This window comes from Schistocerca nitens, chromosome 6 (genome assembly GCF_023898315.1).
Source record: "Schistocerca nitens isolate TAMUIC-IGC-003100 chromosome 6, iqSchNite1.1, whole genome shotgun sequence".
Classification (NCBI taxonomy): Eukaryota; Metazoa; Arthropoda; class Insecta; order Orthoptera; family Acrididae; genus Schistocerca; species Schistocerca nitens.
In genome coordinates, this window is record NC_064619.1 from 742,616,536 (window position 1) to 742,635,957 (window position 19,422).

At 44.7% G+C, this 19,422-nt stretch overlaps 1 protein-coding gene across 1 annotated transcript in view; it reads left to right on the plus strand.

Annotated features, from left to right (window-relative positions):
- Positions 1–222: 222 nt before the first annotated feature.
- LOC126262525 (UDP-glucosyltransferase 2-like) overlaps positions 223–19,422 on the plus strand; it is a 126,796-nt gene continuing 107,596 nt past the window's right edge. The window contains exon 1 of the mRNA XM_049959198.1: positions 223–335. The gene's annotated coding sequence lies outside the window, so the exon portion shown is untranslated. The remainder of the gene's footprint in view (positions 336–19,422) is intronic.

A 19,422-nucleotide genomic window follows, 5' to 3' on the forward strand; every position in this document is an offset into this window, starting at 1 on the left:
TTAAGTTGTTCGTAATGGCAATTCCTAGGTATTTAGTTGAATTTACTGATTTTCGGCTAGACTGATTTATCGTGTAACCAAAGTTTAACGAGTTCCTTTTAGCACTCACGTGGATGACCTCACACTTTTCGGACGCACGCACGTTCCTTCGCTCCTCTAACTGCGCGGACAGAAAAACCTGTTCCCGGCCCTGACAAGCGCCACCGGTCGTGTTCGCCCAGATAGCGGCAGCCCCGCAGCCGGCGACGGCGCCCACTGTGCAGACAGGGGGCCCCTCACTGCCTCACTCCGCCCGCGCCCGCCGCCCGCGAGCCTTCACCCGCTGTCCACTCACCGTGAGTACTGCGTTCCAAGTCCTTCCCCATCACCTCCAGTCACTTGCTACAGCATCAACTAGTTATGGAACTTTTATAGAGTCCCAGGTTCTTACAGCACTCCGGACAGGTTTACTTGAGGTTCCACTACCCTGCTTAGCTATACGATGAATACGTCACTTCTTGGAATTACGCTGCAGTGTCTACGTAGCACCCCTAACGGTTCACAAATATACGCACACCACTGTGTAATGCGGGAGTGACCACTAGACATCACGGCAGGCGGACCCGCCAGTGTTAAAGGAGGCGGGCAGTAGTGGGTTGTTAGTGGAGCAGCTGCAGCACCGGAACGGGCCTGTCAGGAGGTCTTATCGACTTCAAACGTGGATCAGGAATTCGGTGTCAGGCGAGTAACAGCTCCATCAGGGGCCTCTCAACTCTTCTAAAGCTACCTAAGTCCACTCTTGCTGATACTATTCTGAACTGGAAAAGCGATGGAACAACCACCGTTCTACCACCACTAGGCAGATCTCATATACCGATGAGCAGGAACCGTAGAGGAAAGAGGAGGCTGGCTAAAAAGAAATCTCATGAAATCAACAGAAGGTAATGTACATTCTTCTGGGCCTCCATCGTGAAATTTGTAGCTGGTGACTTTATACGTGTATGAATCCAAGTCCGCTGCTTCAGTGTTATTTCTTTATTCCAATTGGCCTATTCTGCCTACAACTACCACCGTCAGTATATAGAATTGTATCATTAGCCCCTTCGCATGTTTTAGTTATGTGTTATGGCTATGTATTGTGTGTATACGTTCCCTTACATCTAGTTATTCTGGACTCCCATTTCCCATCGGTAGGCGCTGTCGCCTGTTAAATTGCTGTCTATGATTTGGTAATCTATGTTTTTGACAATTTGTTGGTCCTTTTTCACATCAGTGGATGCTGTCACAGGTACTTTATAATTATATGTTAACAAATTCCTGACAGCATATTTGACAGCTGAACAAGCGATGATATAGGTTTACAGACTTGCTTTGTATAGGCAATGAAGTAAGCTGGTTAATCGTTTAATTTTTGCTGCTAAATTTGTGTTTGACTGTGAAATGTCCATGTTTATCCTACTTTATGATTTCACTAAAATATTCAACATATTTGTTACTTCTAAAATTTGTTTCTCCGATTAGTACAGTTTTTGGTTACTTAATGGTGGGCATATATATCACAATTTCTTCAAGAACGTTCACCATTAATCCCTTCGGCATTACGTCGAGGATTTTCGTCGCTTGTCCTATACGTTCTGCTTTGTGGCTCTCAGTCTTTAAGTTGTAGGCAAAAATGGAAACGTTAATCTAATCATCCGTCGTTCGCTCTCGACGTCTAATGTCAAAACTTCGTACATTACTTTTTACAAATTTTACATTCGATTTCATATATGTGTGGGTTGTTATGAACTACTAATAGCGTTCTCACTGAGTGGTTCATTGAAATTTATCGCTGGTTTAGTGAGCGAATTTTGCTGTTGTATTCTTTAGTAATGCATTTAATATATTAGATATGTTTTCTACATATATCTTTGATATGTACGAGGTTTTACGTTTCATTGGTGATTCTCTTAAAAATTATATGTCCTTATGGATTTCGTTGTGTGTGGTTTACTATGTTTTCATAGACTTGAGCTACTATGCTTGGTTTGTTTGGCTACACATTGGAGTATGGAAATTTCTTTGTGTATGGTTGATTTTTATGGCGGTAAATTCATCATTCTATTAATTATTGTGTGGAAATATGCATATCTGTGCGCTTTAGGATGAGAGGATTTTGGATTGGTAATGTTACCTCGCAAGGTGGTTTCCTGAAAATTTAAGATTTTTATATATTGTGGTTGTTGCTAACTAACAGGTCTAGAATGTTTACTGACTTATTTTTTAAGATTCTGTTATAAAAATCCTTTTTGATAAGTAGCTGATTTTTCTTCTGAGGTATAGAGGAAAATCACGAACGTATCAAGAGATCAAAGAGAAACTCAACCACAAAGTTCACATAAACCAAGAATTGTATGTAGCTCGTTTAAATATAAGTAATAGTGCTAATCGTTTTATATATGATTACATAATTAGGTTAATAAACAAAAATTATGGCCACATTAGTCAACTAAGATGAACCACCAACAAGAAGAAATTTCGAAACCTGATGTACCGGAAACTTACACAAAAAGCCAGAGCAAAACTATACATACCGGATCAAATTTTATACAGGACCCAAATTACACATTTCATCTATTAAAAACGTAACTGCGACAACAAAAGTGGCTATTGACACAGAAAATCTACCAATTAGGCAAGAATTATACCATAAATAAACCTTTAGTGAACAAGCTAAAACTCATCACAATACTGTAAAAGACATAAAACATATAATCGTAACAAGTAATGTAATAGTCAACACATCAGTCACAGGGAATAAACTATACATAACAAACCAGAACGGATACGTCAGAGAAGTAAATGACTTTTTCACAGGTAACAACATCAGAGAAATATCAAGGGATTCAACTAACAAAAATTCAGCACGAACTAAGAGAATTATAAAAAATTTCGAGAGATTACTCACTGATTACAATAAGGAGAGATACAGTGTCAGAAACCCTAGAGCACTTAAATGGCCAGCCCAAAATACACAAAACACGTATCCCAATACACCGTCTTGTTAGTTGCAGTGTTAACCCAGAAATCTCATCACTAAAAAACTAAATAATCTACTTACAGAATTATACACATATTAAACACAAATTTACAACCAAAAACTGACAAACATAGCCAAACAAAATTAAGGATATATGAATACCATGAAACGAAAAATGCATGTCATTAGACATGATGAGTCTGTACACTAATATATTTGTCCAAGTTCTTATATTAACTACAGAAAATAACCTACCCTAATATAGAAAAATATCTATTACAATTGCTCAGAAAGTCACAGAATTACTGAAATTCGTTCTAACACTAAACCAGTTCGAATTCGACAGTAACGTTTGTACACATAATGATATAGTAGCTATGGGATACAGCATTGCCCTTGCAATAGCAGACATCTTCTTAAATACCTTACAAGAACGATTTTTAGTGCCACAAAACCGTTAGTGAAAGAAATACACAAAATTCTAAATCAGTTACATCCAAAAATGAAATGTACAATGGAATATGACATCAGCAAATCAATAAACTTTCTCGAACTGTCGATAAGCAACATCAACAACATTCGCAAATTTGAAATGTAATGGAAACCCACAACAACACATAACATTTCCACTGATTATTCTGTCATCCTAAATCATATAAATATGAATATTTTCACACAGTAATTAATAGGGTGATCAATTCACCGTCAGAACAGACAGTCAGTCAGGCATACACAAAGAAATTGCAGTACCCCAATATCTAGCCCAACAGAATTATTTCATCCCACATACGGTACTTTATGAGAAGCACACTAAAATCACACTCAACGAACTCCATAAGTTCGTAAAATTTGTAGAAGGACCACCAACGAAATATAAAACCTCATTCATACTGATGATGTATCTAGGAATTTAATAAATGGAATGCATTACTGAAAAATACAACAGCAAAATTCGCTTACCAAATGAGGGATAAACTGAAACAAATCCACTCAGTTCACACCAACCCAGACATACACGGGGGGTGTCACCTAACTCTGCCACCTCAAACATCTCTGGAACAACAAAGATATTCAAAAACGATTTTCACCAACATGAACGTACGGCAGGAGCTTAGGAAACCAAATACTATATGAAATTTTAAAATGTTAACAAATACTATTTTCAACACAAACATGTGTATTTTTAAATGGAGACCTCCATATTATTTCGTATGAAAACAACAGCATGATATTTTTTAAAAATAATGCCGTAGGTTGCATCGCATTACGTTCATTACATCCCGAGAAATTGCAAAGCGAAGTTGACTCTTGAATTAAATGAAGCGCACGTCCTGAGACTCAACCGTGCATCTCACTCTACCTGTGTCAGGGGCTCACACAATGAAAAGTTATGCACAATCCACAAAGATCAACAAGTAACACGTCCAACGCAAAGTTACGCTTTTCAAATTGTAAATGTATGTTTATTCTAGAGAAATGACAACTACAGCTACACAAACTTTAGTGCCCTGAAGCCCACAGGAACTGTATTGTTGTGGATTCCATCCAGCATAGAAAGTATACCCAAATCTTGACCAAGGAAACTGTGTCACGTCAACATATGTTCAAAGTGCCCTCCGTTTGCATGGTACACGTTTGCAGACGGGTAACGAGAAAGTGTTGCATAGATTGTAGAGTTTCTATTGCCGCACACGACGCAGTGATACGACGTTGCATATCGTCTACTGTCGTTGGGGTTTTTTGATACACTCTGTCTCTCAGTGCGCCCCAGAGAAAGAAGTGTAATGGCGTCAAGTCGGGGGACCGTGCTGGCCATCGCACAGTTCCTCCCCGCCCCATCCACCTATTTGCAAATGTCGCATCTAGAACGTCTCTGGCAACTTTTGCATTGTGTGCGGGACATCCATCATGTTGGAACCACGTTGATAAACGAGTTTCCAGTGCTAGATGTTCCATGAAGTGCGCTAATGTGTGTTGAAGAAATGATGGATATCGCTGTCCATTCAATGTTCCACGGTAAAAACGGGGACCTACAATGCAGTTAACAATGATACCGCACCAGACATTGACACTCCACTGTCGTTGATGAGCAACTTGGCGAATCCAGTGGGGATTTTGCACGGACCAGTAATGCATGTTCCACAGATTCACATTACCATGATTTGTAGATGAAGCCTCGTTCGTAAACAAAGTACTGCTTAGGAATACTGGATTACCTTGCAACTGCTGAAGTGCAAAACGACAGAATGCAATGCGGGATTCAAAGTGATTCCCTTACAATTCTTGGTGCAGTGAGATATTGAACGAATGAAACCGATGCCGATGCAAGAATCTGCGCACACTACTGCGGCTTATTCCTACACCTCGTGCTATTTCTCGTACACCCACCTGAGGATTGTGTGCTACAGCAGCCAGAACAGCAATTTCGTTTCCATTGCCAATCGCTGAAGCTGTACGTCGACGTTTTGTGGGAGCCCAGCTTCCTATTTCCGTGAGTGTCTTGCAGATGTTGCCAATGGTCCGACGTGACGGACACCGCCGAGCTGGATAGCTTTCAGCATACAGTGTCATAGCTGTGGTCGCATTTCTGTGGCATTCGCCACAAATTAAATTAATGTCTAGTTTTTCTTCATTAATGAAGGCCAGCATATCGACTAGACGACGGCAAATGTAACAAGCCACAAGAAAACAGGTTTTAATGTGGCAACGTATGTGAATGACGTTACAGTATCTGAGCAGTTCAGTAGACCAGATTAGGAGACACTTGTACACTGAAAGTAGAGCATGCCGTGCTGATATTGGTATGTTTACGACGGGATACAGGCGCCAGTGCAGGCAACCCCTGGTCTGAGCATAGTACTACATGTGATGCATCACGTAAGAAACTGTGGCGCCGTTGCTATCCTTTAGAAGCCACGTATTTCAGAAGTTATGAGGTTTAGAAAAGTGAAACCAAGTGTGTTACCACCAATTGTATCTCTAGTTGTCATTTCTCAACAATAAACATCATGTGCAGGATATCCAATATTTTGATGCCGCAATATTTGATACATTATAAGATTTAGATGTTATTGATGTTGAAATATGTCTTTATAATATTTTACGTTTTAAGAATTGTTTTACGATTTTCAGAATGAATATACTATGTTCTCTTCTTCATGTTACGCTTTAAATTTAGCTGCAGTAAGATGGAATAAATCTATGTCTTAAGACTCGTCAAAATATCTGTAAAGGATAACCGTGAAATATTATATTTAAATCCACATGTTACGGCTTTATGTTACAAAAGGTTCATTCACGGAAGGCGTCTATTATAAATACTGGGCCGATTCCTAATTTCGTGACGTTTCAACTAGCGACAGCTACACTGATAGCAAAATACGACGCGGAAGGCTTCTTGCTTGTTCTAGAATGCAGTTTGTATACTATATCATTATCGATAGCTAAAATGTGGCTGACTTCAAGATGTACAGAGCCATAAACAAGAAAAGCTAGTAAAAATTAAAGAGGGTAGGAACGTGACCAGCGACGAGAGGCAAGATGACCGGGGTTCTCTCTTTCTTTGCAGAATAATAAAGGGAGACCTACGCTTGTCTACGGAAGGAGGTTCAACTGACATAGGTTGCATTAGCTGTGATGAAGTGAAGATACCAAAGTTGCATCAAAGCAGTCGATGGTCTGAGTTCCACAACAATATGGAAAGTGCAGAACAATTAAGGAGAGTTGTACTCCACTGCTTCAATGTTCTTGAAAAAAAATCATTGAATTTCGTGGAAAACGGCATTATTTTCTACGTCATTCGTCGAAACTAGTTCCAGTCAGATGATCAGCTTCAATTGACGAACTTTCCTCTAGGAGTGAAGCTTATAAGGTGAAATCTCTCCACTAATATTTTGTAATTTTTCGTCGATGGTTTTTGTCTTCTAGCCTTCGCTGCTAAAGCAGAAGATCGTGGACTGAAGATAATAGGTGACTGAGACCGGATTCGACAAATGAAGAAGAGGGTACAGAACCTTTTGCCGCAATACAGTGAAGTTTTTTTTTTAAACTGGTAATCTGTTTGAGAACTGTCTTCGCCAAGGTATGGAATGTACCCAACTGAAGACATTACAACTCTTTAGGTGGTCGTTTGGCTTGCATTTTGGAACATATTGTGTATCACACTCATGTCACTGATTTTCTTTAACAATGTCAGTATAGGAAATGATGTGAACGCTTGTCGGGGGCGTTTATCTACCTCATATACCACATTCTCTTTCGTTGTTTGTATGCTTCGTGGGCCTAAATTTACATAGTACGAATAATTCTTTCGTTCTTAAACGTCCATCGATAGCAGTAAATGTTTTTACTTTTGAGAGACCTATATTTGGGTACCTCTCCCTGTTGATATCTCATTTCATTGTTCTCTCGCAGACCGTATATCATGGGTACGTAACGTCCTTCTTTCCGTTTTCCACGTGTCCAGTCTTCGAAGCGTCATGAAGATAACGAGTTGCGTTGTTTACGGTCTCATATCTCACTACTGGTCGGCAAGCACATTTGTAATGAGTAATTAGGTCACCTTCGCCTGGCGTCAGCTGAGATAGAGTGGGAACGAAGGTTCCGTAATTGCAGCACCAACATTCTGCCACTTTTGCTACTCAGAACTTCTCACATTTCGCGATCAGTATTCGCACACTCCATTTTTATTTCTTTTATGCACAACTACAAAACAGTCATTGTAAATGTGTGTTAAAAATGCAGAATTCATGGAAGGTCAATTTCCTTATAAACTTTTCTAGGACAGGCGTACGGAGAAGTTCGTATAACTCTGAATATAAAATTAGGACATTGGTGTATCGATAACAATAATAGCTATTTTTTAACGTTAATGACAAAATATGAAAAATTTTGCTTTTATAATCCTCAGTCCAAATACTCTAGCCTACCATGTGCAATTCTGTTAATTTTTCTATAAGTACTGCAACCTACATCCATTTTTAACCCTCTGTGCTCCCGTAGGTTACCAGATTGACGATCCTTTATGCCCTAGGATGTGTATTATCGACTAATTTATTTTTGTAGTCCACATATTTCTTTTCTCCTAATTCGGTTCAGAATCTCCTAATTAATTATTAGACCTTCAGAATTCTTCTCCAGCACCTCATTTCAGAAGCTTCTATTGGTTCCTTATCTGAACTGTTTCCCGAACACGTTCCACTTCAGTACAAGAGTATGCTCCTGACAAATACTCCCAGAAAAGACTTTCTAAAATTTAAATCTATTTTCAATGTTAAAGTAGTTTCTCTTTCTCAGAAACGCTTTTCTTCATATTATAAGCTTATATTTTGAATCCTCTCTACTGCGACCATTATCACTTGGTTGCTGTCCTCTAAACATATGAGTGATTCATCCCCAAATCTAATTCCCTAAGCATTAGCTAACTGTTTCACTTTTCTTGGTGACCATCTTCTAACCTCATTTCAAGAAACAATCCATCCCACTGAACTGCTATTTCACTTCTTTACCATGCCCGATAGAAACTGCCATCAAACCACAAAGTTTTTGTTACTTTTCCTTGAACTTCATTTCCCTTTCCAAAATGTCACGGGTTTCGTTTATCGCTTACTCAGTGTACGCAGTCAATAACATCAGAGTAGGTTACAACCCAGTTCGACTCTTTTTCTCAACTTCTGCCTCCCTTCCATATTCTTCTACGGCCGCAGGATGGTTTCTATGCAAATTGCGGGTAACCTTTTCTTCCCTGTGCTTTATCCCTGCTTCCTTCACAAATAACTCGAAAGAGTGTAGTTCAGTCAACATTGTCAAAAAATTTCCCTATATCTACAAATACTATGAACTTAAGTTTGTCTTTCGGCAACCTATCTGTTAAGATACGTCGTAGCGTCAGTATTGACTCGCGTGTTCTTACATTTCTCCCGAATCCATAGTGATCTTCCCCATGGTCGATTTCTAATTATTTCACCATTCTTCTGTAAACATTTTCTGTCTACTTGTGCAATAATAACTTATTAAACTGGTAGCTGAGCAATATTCACAGCTATCAACTCCTTCTCTTGGGAATTTTATTTATTACAATCTTCTTGATGTCCAAGGGTGTTTTGTGCGTCTCATATCTTGCACACGGGGCAGAATATTTCTATCATGACTGGGTCTCCTAACGATCTTAATATTTCTGAGGGCATATCGTATGGTCTAGAGGCCTTGTTTGTAAAATATAAGATAAATCATCTGTGATTCGCGTCTAAAAGAAATAGAAAGATAATAGCTTTCACTTTCATCCATAGACAGAAAGTCGTTCGTTTTAAAGAGTCAGTTTGACCAAATGTTTATAGCTTACACTTTTGACCAAAGGTCTGATTTGTACCGGAGAGCAAATAAACATAAATCATGTAGTTATTTTATGTAAAATACTTTGTTTTAGCATTTAGCTTCTAGGGTTTAGAATGGTGGAGATTAGTGAAGCACTGGTTTGTAATCCCTTCTAGGTTGAGCATATTACAGTGGGAGACATCTATGTACGGCATCTCTGAAAACAAGGTGGCGCGTATTTGAACGTATAACGGTAAACACTTTGGTGTTTGGTGTCAGTCCCATACATAAATATATGTGAAATTGCCTGCTCCAAAAAGGATACACCAGAAATAAATAAACTTAGTATCGCAGGCTTTCTACAAGAGAATGTAGAAGGGGCTGGGGTTACAGATTCATAGGTACCGAACTCTGAGAATTAAGTTCTGCTTGCAGCTGTTACAGCCTGCGGCCAGGGGCTCGAAACTTTGTGTCGTGGGATTACGGGGCACATGGGCACAATTCTGGAGATTGATCCTCCATGCTGTTCCTGTAACAGTCCGCGGAGCACCAACGGCTACTTGAGGACTCCAGTAAAGTAGTTTCTGGCTAACCATTTGCCAGGCATGATCCATGAGCGATATGTTAAGCGAACACGCTTGCCAGGGAAGTAGTTATGTTTTGTAAGAGTGTCGGACGTATGTCTCCACATGACAGCAGTAACTGTTCATCTGAAATACACTGTGCTAAATTACCTCAAGAGCTGCTCGGTCATACGGTAGATCGTCCGCACGTTTCGACTGCTGTTGACATTGCCCTCAATACATAGGAGTCGAGGCTACGTGTTGTATAACGGAGCACCTCAAACCAGCACAGTAATGCACTCGTTTGTTCTCTTATATTCTTCAGCAGTGCTGCCAGCAATATGACAGCCACCCTGGCATATAATAGGAATTACATGGCGCCAATAACACGACTCGTCAAGTTCCCAGCATCATCGTCATCCACACAACTTGCAGCCACATGTTCAGCAATATCGCTGACAATGTTTAAGGCGGTAAATTTCCGGGCCAGAAATGCTCACATGGGCCATGGAATGGCGTCGAACTAAATGTAAATGAGGCAGCAGAAGTAAGTGAAGCTCCCTTGGATTTGTATTCCACAAGGAAGACCGTTAGCAACAAAAAGAGAACAAGTGCTTTGTGGATGGTTTGTAGTTTAAATAAGCGAATCACACCCGAGAATCTGGCTCGTGAATTAATGGTGGATACTTATTTTTTCACAGTTTTGAAAAATGATTTGAGGTATTTCGTAAAATCAATACGTCCTACAAATCGGAAAGCCAATACGAATACGAAAAAATGTATACCAGTTAGAATCGAATAGGTGACAATCCTTCAGGGTATGGCTACTGGTGAATCATAGAGAAGTTCGGACTACCTCTTTACTATACTCTGTCACTTTTCGTTGGAAGGACTCAAGGTAATTTGAAACAATAATAATAACAATAACAAAGCGTTTATCTTACCTGACAGTGGGTGACCAGTACAGTGAGATAACTACAGATATCGTAAATTTGATGCATCTATCGCCCGCGTTTAGGAAGCCATAAATAACTTGTACAAAAAACGAAAGAGAGAGAGACAATTGGTACGTTGCGTCCCATGAACATGCAAACACTCATGAGCATCATTAAAGTGTTGAGAGCCTACGTAGAATACAGTTACTGCTTACTACTGCAGATGTGCTACAATCGTAAGGGCGACAAAGTCCTTTTACAGGTTGCAATATATATCTGTTCCACAGATATCGTGGTGGATCTGCACATCACATTTTTTGGAATTCATAGTTCTCTCTTCTTACCACTTCTACTTCCTCGTAGACGAGAAACAAGTCGAGTGCCGTCTTTCGAACTGGTGAGAATGTCTGACAAAAAAATGAAACATCTGAAATAGGTGGAGGAAATGAAAGGAAATGAAACGTCTTCGCCGGTTATCGGGGCTCAGCTCGAAGAGCGACTCACCACTGGAGACAGTCCTACTCCAGTCCAAGTGTTTCCAGGTCGAAGACATGACGGGAGGCGCCCCACACAACGACAGGATGCCAGACTTATTATAGCACGCCATACGGACCGACAACAATGAGTGTTGATCTGGCGTGCCATTTCTTCTCACAGCAGGACCCCTTTTCTTCTACTTCGTGTGCAAGCTATCCCGAGCTTACATTTCAGCAAGGCATTCCCGCAAGCACATGGGGAGAGTTTCTACTGCTAGTCATCGCGCTTGCTAAACCCTGTCTTGACCAATAAAGTCGCCGTATGTCATCAGATGAGAACGCTTGCAGCATTATGGCAGGTCTCTCCTAGCACCTCGAGATTTTGACGACGTCACGTGCCAACTGGACAGAATTTGGCACAACATACCCCAGGTGGGCATCCAGCAATACTATCAATCTGTGCCATCTCGAATAACTGCTTGCATAAGCCCCGAAGGTGGACCAACGTGTTGTTGACTTGCTCAATTTGTGAAACTCTTCCTCTTTAATAAATCATCCATAACTTCTTGCAAAATGGGCAAAGGCAGCCATCGTGTTGTTGTCTTGCTCGATTTGTGAAGCTCTTTCTCTTCAATAAATCATTCGATTTTCCTGAAATTGTAATAATTTGTTTGTCTTTACGTATACATCACATCTACCGATTTGCGTCTCATTTGCATAAGCCGTGGTGTGTTTTAGAGTGTATATCATTTCCTCATCGAATTCCCTCGGCATCGCCCGATTTGATTTGACTAGATTCCGTTATTCTTGTTTTTCTTTTGTTGGTGTTCGTCTTATAACCTCTGTAAGATACTATGCATTCCATTAAACAACACTTACAAATCCTTTGACAGCTCGACTCAAACTGCAAAGTCATCACCAAATCTTAAACATTTTATTTCTTCTCCATGATCTATAATTGCCTTTCCGAATTATTCTTTGACTTCCTTTACTGCTTGTCAGTTTACAGACTGAATAACATCAGAGAGGGCCTGAAACCCTCTCTCATTTAGTTTTCAACTACTGTTTCTCTTTGATGCCCTTCAGCTTTTTATAACAGCAGATGGGCTTCTGTTAAAGCTGTGGATGGCCTTGCTTATTATTACTCTGTATTCTCTATATTACTAAATCTCTGGCTGAGAGCGGACGTGTTGCCACTGACGGCTGCATCACCCTCGTGGCTGTCCTTAAGCTGGAATTAAGTGTCATTCTCCCATAGCATTGTTGTAATCTCTTGGATAAAGTTCGCTTCTGCTCTCAATAACACTCGGATGAAGCCAATTGTCATTTCACTTCCCTTCTGATGTTGTGCAAAAAAGCTGCAGATCCTCTTATGGGGGTAACTGGAGAGTGACTTCTGACGGACGTCAGGTATCGTGAACCGCATGCACAACCTGGTTGGTTGGTTTGAGGATTAAAGGGACCAAACTGCAGAGGTCATCGGTCCCTTGTTTCATAAACACACAGAGCATAGTGAGACCATCCATTAGTCATTCGAAACATAAGATAAAAATTCCAGGGGAAGAAAATCCCCAAGGTCAATAATAAAGAAACATGGAAAACGGAGCACAGCAACAAAAACAACAAAGAGAAGAAAGGCAGAAAGAATTAAAACTGTTCAGCAGAGGATCGTGGCTGGCTGACCACGAAAATAAGAGGATGAGCCAGCCACTCTGCAACACGTTAAAACCTCCAGCCTAAAAGATTAGGATGGAGTCGAATTACAACACAAAACTAATTAAAAGATACAGCTCAAATGAGGGTGATGTTAAAAAAAATTTAATGGACCTACAAAAACCGCTTGCGCGAATAAAACTTAAAACCCGATCTGCCATGGAGACATTGTCACCTAAAAGAGAGGAGAAATCACCCTGGAGATTAAAAGCACGCCTGAGAGCGGTTAAAAGAAGACATTCCAACAACAGATGGGCCACCGTCATGGTTGCACCACAGCGACAATGAGGGGGGTCCTCTCGACGCAGCAGATGACCATGCGTCAGCCAAGAGTGACCAATGCGGAGCCTACAGAGAATAACAGAATCACTGCGAGAGGCCCGCATGGAGGAACCCCACACGGTCGTGGTCTCCTTTACTCGCCGCAGCTTGTTGGCGAGTTTGCGGGTGGCGTCTTTAGCTAACTTGTCGGCGAGTTCCTTTCCCGCTATCCCAACGTGTCCCGGGGTCCATACGAACACCACCGAACGACCCTGGTGTTCAAGAGCATGAACGGACTCCTGGATGGCAACAACAATGGGATGGCGTGGGTAGCACTGGTCAAGAGCCTGGAGACTACTGAGAGAGTCACTGCAAATGACAAAAGTCTCTCCAGTGCTGGTACGAATACGCTCAAGGGCACGAAAAATGGCTGTTAGCTCTGTGGTGTAAACACTGCAGCCTTCCGGCAAGGAGCGCTGGTCTACATAGTCCGCATGAGCGTAAGCGTACCCCACACGGCCATCAACCATCGAGCCAACTGTATAGATAGCCTCCGAGTCTCGGGATGCGTCGAGGAGAGCAAGAAATTGGCAGCGCAAGACTGCAGGAGGAACTGAATCCTTTTGCCAGCGTGAGAGGTCCAGCCGAAGTTGCGGCCGACGAATTCACCAAGGTGGTGTATGTGGGTGGACCTGAAAAGCAGATGGAAGAGGCAAAGACTCGAGCTCACTAAGGAGTGACCTAACATGGATCCCAATTGTATGGCCTGACCGCGGCCGCCGGTGTGGGATATGGACTGCTGCATTAGCGAAAAGGAGATGGTAGTTGGGGTGACGGGGCGAACAACGGACGTGAGCAGCATAGAGGGCTAACAGTTGTTGACACCGAACGCGAAGCGGAGGAACGCCAGCCTCAGCAAGTAGGCTATGAACAGGACTGGTGCGGAATGCTGCTGTCGCCTGTCGAACCCCAAAGTGGTGACGGGGTCCAGCAGTTGCAACGCTGAGGGCGACGCTGAGCCATATGCCACACTCCCATAATCCAGTCGGGACAGCACACGGGCTTTGTAGAGCTGCAGCATGGTGTGACGATCTGCACCCCAAGTTGTGTTGCAGAGGCAGCGGAGGGCATCCAGATGCAGCCAGCACTGACGCTTGAGCTGACGAATATGTGGAAGCCAAGTAAGCCGGGCATCGAACAGCAATCCCAGAAAACGGTAAGTGTCAACAACCCCGAGCATGGCATCCTGAAGATAGAGCTCATGGTGGGGATGGACAGTTCGACGCCGACAAAAGTGCATAACACAAGTCTTCGCAGGAGAAAATTGAAACCCATGGGCTAGGGCCCACGCCTGCGCCTTGCGGATGGCTCCCTGCAACCTACGTTCTGCAACACTAATGGTGGAGGAGCTGAAAAAGGTGCAGAAATCATCAGCATATAACGTGGGTGAGACAGACGACCCTACTGCTGCTGCAAGGCCATTAATGGCCACAAGGAAAAGGGGCACGATCAATACAGAGCCCTGTGGAACGCCGTTCTCCTCGATATGAAGTGAACTATGGGATGTGCCAATTAAAACGCGGAATGTCCGAACAGATAAAAAATTCTGAACAAAAATGGGGAGAGAGCCCCGGAGACCCCACCCGTGCAACGTGGCGAGAATGTGGTGCCGCCACGTCGTGTCATATGCTCTGGAGAGGTCGAAAAAGACGGAGACGAGGTGTTGGCGCCTGGAAAAAGCAGTGCGGATTGCAGACTCAAGGAAGACCAAAGTATTGGCGGTGGAACGGCCCTGAGAAGCCGCTCTGGCACGGAGCCAGAAGACCCCGAGACTCGAGCAGCCAACACAGCCGTCGACTCACCATACGTTCCAGTAGCTTGCACAGAGTATTTGTCAAGCTGATGGGCCGATAGTTATCCACATTAAGCGGGTCCTTACCAGGCTTCAGCACCGGAATGATGGTACTTTCTCGGCACTGCGACGGAAAGACACCATCGCCCCATATGCGGTTGAAGATGGCCAGAACACAATGCTGACAGTCCGGGGACAGGTGTTTGAGCATCTGATTGTGGACGCCATCTGGTCCAGAGGCTGTATCGGTGCACTGTGCCAGGGCGCTTTGGAGTTCCCACAAACTAAATGGGGCGTTATACGCCTCAGGGTGGCGAGAAGCAAAAGAAAGCCGTTTGCCTTCCTCCCGGCGTTTGAGCGCGCGAAACGCAGGCGGGTAATTCCCCGACGCAGAGGCCCGAACATAGTGCTGTGCGAAATGTTCGGCGATTGCATCGGCATCGGTGGATACCGCCCCGTTGATGGTAAGCCCTGCGACACCTGTAGAGTGCTGCAATCCAAAGATGCGCCGAATCTTCATCCACACCTGGGAGGGTGAAGTACGGGAACCAATGGTGGAAACGTACCTCTCCCAGCACTCCTGTTTCCGCCTCTTGATGAGCCGCCGTGCCTTAGCACGGAGACGTTTGAAGAAAATGAGGTTCTCCAAAGACGGGTGCCGCTTATGTCGCTGAAGAGCCCGCCGACGTTCTTTAATGGCTTCAGTGACCTCCGGAGACCACCAAGGCACTGCCTTTCGCCGGGGGCACCCTAACGAACGAGGAAGTGTACGTTCCGCAGCGGAAACAATCGCTGCAGTCAGTGTCTCAACCGCCATATCGATGGGACCGTGGGGGAGAGATTCAACAGTGGCAGCAGAGGAGAACGTTTCCCAGTTTGCCTTGCTAAATGCCCATTTAGGCAGGCGTACATGGGATCGACGCTGGGGTAGTGAAAGGAAGATGGGAAAATGGTCACTACCACACAAGTCATCATGGACTCTCCAGTGGACCAATGGTACAAGCCCTGGGCTGCACAACGACAGATCTATGGCCGAGAACGTGTCATGCGCCACACTGAAATGCGTGGCAGCGCTAGTGTTTAAGAGGCGGAAGTCGAGTTGGGAGATTCCCGACATCTCTGCCTCGGCCAGTAATCTTCGATCCACCCCACATGGGATTGTGGGCGTTAAAATCCCCAAGGAGAAGAAAAGGCGTGGAAAGTTGGGTGACAAGTGCAGCCAATTCGGTCAGGGAGACTGTACCACCTGGAGGGAGATAGACACTGCAGACGGTTATGTCCTGGGTAGTCCTTACGCGGACAGCCACAGCTTCCAATGATGTTCGAAGGGGCACAGGAGCACTATATACAGAGGTAAGGATATACACGCAGGCTCCACCTGACACACTATTGTATTTGCTATGGTTGCAGTAATAACCCCTGTATCCACAGAGGACAGGGGTCCGCATTGCCGGGAACCAGGTTTCCTGGAGGGCAATGCATAAAGCAGGTGTCATGCTTAGAAGCTGCCTTAGCTCAGGTAGATGGCTAAAATAACCGCCACAATTCCACTGGAGGATTGTACAAACCGTGTCCTGTAGGGGCATTCAGGCACTGAAAAGACCAATTACTTCGCAGGGTCACATGCTGCCACCGACTGAGTAACGGACGTCGCTACGGCCATCGTTTCTGAGGAGACGGCGAGATCGAGGTCATCAGGGGACGCAAAGAGCTCGACCTCATCCTCAGAAGCTGAGCTGACAGGAAGCGGTGGTGCGGGAACCACTGGGTCCTTATCCTTCTTGGAGAGCTTCCTCTTCTCTCTCTTGTCTTTGGGAGGAGGGTTGGCATGCTGGGAGGGCTTTCCTGACGCATTATCAGGAACAGAGGAAGAGCGTGAAGCCCTTCAACCAGCACTGGTGGCTTCTTCAGCCACTGGCTAGTGTCTTGTGAGACACTGGGGAAGTCCTTGGAAGGGACTCCCCCAAGGGATCCCTTCCGAACAAGTGAGGCTGTAGGAGGCTGAGCAGCTGGAGAGAGCTGTCGCTTCCCCGGCTGAGAAGCCTGAGAGGGCTGTCGTCGCTCCGGGTAAGAGGTGGGGACTGACGTCCCTGGTTGCTTGGGGCGCACTGCTCCCACACTGGGTGTTTTGGGAGTAGTGGAAGAGAGAATGGTCTGTCCCAGCGGTGGGGCAGACGTTACTTGATTTCTCTGTGTGCCAACGGAGAAGGGAGTCTTTGCAGGAGCTGGTGGCGGCAGTGTGACGGTAGCATAACTCCTCAACATAGGTGTGGGGTTGAGTCGTTCTAGCTTCTTCTTTGCCTCTTGGTAAGTTAAACGGTCCAAGGTCTTAATTTCTTGTATCTTCCGCTCTCGTTGATAGACTGCACAGTCTGGTGAGCAGGGAGAATGATGCTCCCCACAGGTAACGCAGGTGGGAGGCGGAGCACATGGAGCATGAGGATGCGGAGGTCGTCCACAATCACGACACGTGGGGCTGGCAGTGCACCTGGAGGACATGTGTCCGAATTTCCAGCACTGGAAGCATCGCATAGGGGGCGGGACATAGGGCTTGACATCGCACCGGTAGATCATAACCTTGACTTTCTCAGGCAAGCAGTCGCCCTCAAAGGCCAGGATGAAGGCACCGGTAGCGACCCTATCATCCTTCGGCCCCCTAAAGACACGACAGACAAAGTTGACACCTTGTCGTGCCAGGTTCTCACGTAGCTCGTCATCAGACTGTAGCAGAAGATCTTTATGAAAAATAATCCCCTGGACCAGATTTAAGGACTTATGGGGAGTGACAGTAATGGGGATGTCACCAAGCTTCTCACAGACGAGCAATGCCTGGGACTGTGCAGAAGAAGCTGCTTGTATCAGAATGGCCCCGCTCCTCATTTTGGAAAGAGACGCCACTTCCCCAAACTTATCTTCGAGATTGTGCACAAAGAAAAGGGGCTTAGTCCCCAAAAACGAATCCCCATTAGTTCTGCTGCATACAAGGTATCGCGGCGAATACGGCTCCTGTCTGTCTGCAGCCCGACGTTCCTCCCATGGTGTGGCTAGGGAAGGGAACGATTTCGGGTTATATGTCACAGCGTTAAATTCCACCTTACCATGCTTAGAGACATTGGTGGTCGGGCGACCACCAGATTGAGATTTCACCCGCTTCATTGCGGGGCATCCGCCACGATGCCACCCACTCCGAGCAGGGGCTCTCCCAACGGGTGCCACCCAGCCACAGCAAAGGCCACCTGGCAGGATGGCCGTTGCCGGGAGTCCCGATGCCCCAGAGAGACGGGAATCTACTCCTTGGCTTACGTGGGGGGGGGGGGGTGTCAGCTCAGGCATCGGCAGTACGATCCCTGTGTTGTCAGGGGGCTACAACCTAGAGGGTACATGACGACCCCACCACAACGGGCTGGCTACCGTGCTGGATTTTTGGTGCCATGGGTAGTCCATAGTGATCGTGGGTGCAGATGGTGACGCACTAAGGGCGTTACAATCCATCAGGTGTGTATGCCCAAAATGAGGGATGGAGGGTGCAGATACGACGCCAAGACCATAAAGAGTGCCAAGGCTCTAAGGCACAGAGGACTGATGGTGCACCACGTAAGATGTCCTTCCCCAAAAGGCTCGTACTTCTGTTGAATTTGGAAAAATGGAGACCAAACCCTAATGGGGACCATCACATTAAGGCCGAAACGTTTGAGACTCCTTTTAGTCGCCTCTTACGACAGGCAGGAATACAGCGGGCCTATTCTAAGCCCCGAACCAGCAGGGGGGCATGCAAAACCTGTAAAGCACGATATGATAGGGGGCCGGTAGAGGAGAGGCTGCTAATTGCGATATTAAGCGACTCTGTGTTTTTCCGCATTATTCTTTTAACACGTCATATATTCCCGTTCAGTTCTGAGACGGAGATGGGTGCATCGAGATCAGGTACAAGAAAGATCCCTTTCTGCGCTGCGTGCTTCGGGAAGAGGTCCACGAGCTCATCCTCTTACACGTTTTGGTGAGCAGGTAGCCAGACCACGATCCATACCGCTGAAGCTCGACCAACGTAAGACGGACGCGGCTGTCCCTCCACATTCACAGGTACGTGTTAAGCTGCTGCGTTCACACGGACCACAAATGTGTGCTCGCAAAGTGCCGCAAAGTGGCTACAATTGATGGCAGCATTTCTGGGCAGTACTGTTGATAGTGTAGACCGTTGCAGGTGATCGCTCAGATATGGCTTACGTGTTGCTGGTCTCGTGTGCCAAAGATGGAGAATTTACGAACGGCCGGGTAATATCTACCTCTGCCCCTTTATATAAATGTTTTAGAG